General features: G+C 50.8%; 1 protein-coding gene across 5 annotated transcripts in view; it reads left to right on the top strand.

The window, feature by feature from the left end:
• The window catches only part of REEP1 (receptor accessory protein 1), a 123,070-nt gene that overhangs the window by 110,549 nt on the left and 7,834 nt on the right, over window positions 1-4,687 (top strand). The gene's annotated exons all lie outside the window — the stretch shown is intronic.

Below are 4,687 nucleotides of genomic sequence, written 5' to 3' on the forward strand. Positions count from 1 at the left end.
GCAGCCAGGATATCCCAGGGAGAGGGGAGGTCTCCCGGTTCTGGACAGGGACTCCTGCTGTTGCCTTCCCAGTGTGTGAGTGATGGGTTGTTGGAGCCACAGCCACCTAGTGGTTGCCCATAACCTGCTCCACCTGTTGCCTATCCTTAACTGGACACATTAGGGACTAGTGAGGGTGCTGGACTTACCCAGTGCCCCTTTTTCACTGCCTGGCTCCCCATGGAGAAGCTGCCCTAGGCTCAGAAGGCTAGAGGGCCATGCCTGGCCTGCAGCCTGCTGGCTGGTGTCAGGGGAGGAAGGAAGGCACACAAGGTGCCCAGTATAGTTTCGTTCCAGCCCTGGTGCCACGGAGGCATGGTATGCCCCTCCCACATTGGCAATAAGCAGGACAGGAAACTGCATTGTGTGAAGTGGCCTGTTTTGCCTCCATTGCTTTATTCATTTATTTTTTTTTTAAGAGACGGGGTCTTGCTATGTTGCCCAGGCTGGAGTGCAGTGGCTATTCACAGGCGCGATCTCACTACTGAGCAGCACGCGAGTTTTGACCTGCTCTGTTTCCAACCTGGGCTGGTTCACCCCTACTTAGACAACCTGGTGGTCCCCCACTCCCAGGAGGTCACCATATTGATGCCGAACTTAGTGTGGACACCCAATTGGCATAGTGCACTACAGCCCAGAACCCCTGGGCTCAAGCGATCCTCCCACCTCAGCCTCCGGAGTAGCTAGGACTTCAGGCATGTGCCACCACACCCGACCATTGCTTTATTTTTAAGACTCTCAGAGTTCAGCTTTTTAAGTCCTTTATAGAAGAGCCCAGGGGTCAGATCAGGCATGGTGGCTCACGCCTATAATCCTAGCACCTTGGGAAACTGAGGCGGGCAGATCACCTGACGTTGGGAGTTTGAGACCAGCGTGACCAACATGAAGAAACCCCATCTCTTCTAAAAATACAAAACAAGCCGGGCGAGGTGGCGCATGCCTGTAATCCCAGCTACTCAGGAGGCTGAGGCAGGAGAATCACTTGAACCTAGGAGGCAGAAGTTGTGGTGAGCTGAGATAGCGCCATTGCATTCCAGCTTGGGCAACAAGAGCAAAACTGGGTCTCAAAACAAAACTAAACTAAACAAACCAAACCAAAAAAACAAGAAGAGCTGGGGATTCGGGAGGCCATAGGCTAAAGTGAACTGACAGAGGAGTCCTGAGCAGGGCTGCAGGTGGAGACCAGTGTCCTAGCCCAGCTCTAACTCTAACCCCGTGTCCCCATGGGGCCCCCTGGTCCAAATTGGAAATGAAGGGGCTGGGTGCAGCTGTTTCTAGCACCGGGCACTAGATGCGGGCCTGGTGGACATACTAGTTCATGGGAAATTATCCTGCAGTCCCAGTGGTTCCAGACAATCACAGGGATTTCTGTCTATTAACACTGCAGTTTTGAGTTTGTAAATTCCATGAGCCATTCCAAAAGCCTCTAATTCTGGAGACTGACACTTGGGGGTTGGGGAGAGCGGCTGCCCCCTCCTCCGTTCTTTCCCTGGCACTGCTCTGTGCCACTCTCAGAGCCCTCTCCTGCCATGACACCTGGTGGTTTCATGATCAGACACAGTGTTTCCAGTGCATTTCAAGTGCATTTCAATAGCGCTGTAGATGACTGTAGGAACTGAATAGCTCTGGAAGGCTGCACATGCACAAGAGTGTGTCCAGGATTCAGTGTCCAAGTTCTGGTTCCTCATCCCAGAGTGGGTTGGGAGCTGCTGTGATGGGGGCTGCTGGACAGTCAGAAGCAGGTGAGGCCTGGTGGAGGCCTCAAGACCTGGAAGCCTTTGCCCCAGCCCTTCCTTTCTTGGTCTTCTGCCTCTCCAAGGGCTTCTTACACCTGTGCTCTGGAGTCCTCTCTGTCTCTGAGGTCTGCATGCAAGGAACCCTCTGATGACTGGTCTACACCATTCCCTCTGAGGCCTTGGGAAAGCCCCTGCACTCTGCAGGCCTCAGTATCCCCCTCCATAAGGTGTCCCTCCCAGCTCTGACAGTCTCTACTGCGTTATGCAGTGAAGGCAGATGGTGTTGGGGGAGGTCTGTCTTGCACTTAGGGCTATAGGCTGACTCTTAAGCAGCAAGAGGATTTCACAGGTATTGGGGACACTTTCCTCCTGGTCCCCTGAAATGTTGTCACAGTGGGGGCTCACTCAGGCCAAAGCCTGGAAAGATTCAGATTACCTCTGGGGCCACGCAGGGCCCCAGGGCCCCCAGCAGACAGGAACATTTTTCTAGGAGTTGTAAATTCAGGACTTAATTCATGATGGGGGTAGGGAAAAGGAGACATTTTGGAGGCTGCTAAGTGCCTTTTAGGGCAGTGACAGAGCTTAAAGGCCCCAGAGGGCAGCAGCCTCTATTCTAAGCTGCACATCTCTGATGCCAGAACATTCTCTTCCCACGTTTACTCTGTTCCTGTCCCATTTGTCAACTGATTCGCTATTGTTTTCTGCATGTCTCTCTCTTTTTCTATGTGTCTATTATTATCTCTCCCTTCTTTTTTCTCTGCCTACCTCTAGGTAATATGGAACTGAACTCTGGATTACTGCCTGTGGTTAGTCATAGAGGTGTCCCTCCCCCTTTTTTAAAATCAAGTATGTAGGACATAATTTTTAAAAGCAGTCATCCTTTTTGTCCTCTCAGACAGAGAGAGAGAGAGAGAGAGAATTGCATTTTGAGTGTGGCCTCTGGACAGTGTACTGATCAGAGCAGGAGGAGCTGCCTGATGTTTAGAGCATGGGAAGTGAGCGAGCATGTGTGCATGTGAGTGTGTATGTGAGTGTGTCTGAGTAGATGGATGTGTGTGCATGAGTATGCACACATGCGTGAGTTTCAGTGCCAAAGACCCTTCTCTAACAGAATGTTCTTTTCTCTCTCCTCGGTGCTGTTGGGGACGTGGATGTAAGTGTTCCGGATGGGGGTGCTCTTCTGCAGACGTTTGCTGTGTTCCATTAATGCTCCCACTAATGCGTGTGCTGTGTAGGATGTTTTTGCTAACCTGGAAGGGGTTCTGCTGTACTGCGGGGGTGCAGCGGCCCTGGGCCCAGTGCAGTCTACACAGGCCTTTAAAGGGCTGAGAGGCTCTGCCAGTTTCTCCCTGTCTGCCTTCCCCACAGAGAGAAGAGGTGGAGCCTGCAGCCCTGCCTGCTGTAGTCCGGCTGACACGTTTGCTAATACAAAAACATCAGCCAAGGCCACACACCCATTTCCCTGCTATGGAAGACAGCAGAGACCCTGCCCTTTCCTAGAAGCAACCCAGCTTTGGGCATCATAGTGGCAGCTCTTCAGGCTCAGGGCCATGGCCACCATCACCTGAGGTTTGCAAGTTGTTATGGCCATGACCTTGGATGGGAGACCCTCCTCTCATACATGTTGTCTCTGGGAGCCTTTAGAGTACTAAGATGGGGATAGCAATACTCTTTCAGGCCTGTTGTCAGGGGTAAGGACCTGTTGTCTTTAGATCTTCAGAGACAAGACACAGAGAAGGCAGAGCATGTGATTTTTCTACCTAGCTACTCCCCTTATGCCCTTCTGGTGCCCCTTTTTTGGGACTATGTTCTGTGGGGTTCACTTCTCCATTTATACTCCTTCCTGATCTAAAAAGGAGTTAGGTCTGCTTGTGGAAATATATCTAAAGTAGCAAATCAAAGTAAGAAAAATGAAGCAAGGGGAAAAGGGAGTGGGCAAGTAAGATGGAATCAGGGGGAGAAGAATATTTTCAATGCATGCCATCAAGGTGTTGACTGTCAAGACACCTGGCTTCCTTGAAAGCAGTGCAAAGAGGGAAATACAATTAGTTAAGAGATTCATGTCCACAGTGCAACAGCCAACCAGAGACTTGGAAGCTTGTCTTGTTTAGAATTATTTTATTCTCTCTGGTTCTGAGAGTAAGGCAAATATTACAGACAACATTCTTGGCAGAAATGCTCAGCAGACACAGTGACTAGGAGAGGTCTTCCTTTTTTAGGAGGTTATCTCTGTAGCTTCCCCCGAGGCTACGTCTGGCCCCCTCACTGTCCACACTGGCCTCTTTTGCTCCCAGCCTCTGCTGAGCTGAGCACTTGTTTCTATTCCTGCTTGGATATCTGAGTTGTCCTTGAACCATCACTCCTACTGGGCTGGAGGGTCATTTCTTTTCTACCCTATAGTCCTTGCAGTGGAGAACATGCTCAAAGCCATTTTGGTTTCAGTCCTGAGATTACAGTGATGATGGTGATTTTGGTAATGTCTGAGTTCATTGCTTAGCCTCAGTGAATCCAGACTGGATGACCGGGCTGAGTTGTTAGATGCCTGAGGATCTCACGGTGACCTTGGGCCACCTTTTGATGCCCACAGCCATCAGTACAGGGAAAGCCTTGGACCCAGATGAGAATGGTACAGCATGGGCAGAGGCACAGACTCGAACCAGCATCCTCCCCACTTCCATGTCACGAGGATTGCTGCTGGGGTGGGGCTGGCAGGCTGCTTCTATAGTTTCTGCCTTGGTCTGAGGGCTTTTGGTCTTTTTTCCTTCCTGCCAGGCAGGAGGTATCTGTGTCCAGAAGGAATTTCCTGGTTTAGTGAATAGGTGTCAAGCTCTGACTTGGGACGAGAGTTGAGTTCTCTGAGATGATTTCAGGATTCTATTTAGTTTAGCTGATGAGTGGCCACTGAGTGTGTG

The sequence above is a fragment of the Saimiri boliviensis genome, chromosome 1 (assembly GCF_048565385.1).
Source record: "Saimiri boliviensis isolate mSaiBol1 chromosome 1, mSaiBol1.pri, whole genome shotgun sequence".
In the NCBI taxonomy this organism is placed as follows: domain Eukaryota; kingdom Metazoa; phylum Chordata; class Mammalia; order Primates; family Cebidae; genus Saimiri; species Saimiri boliviensis.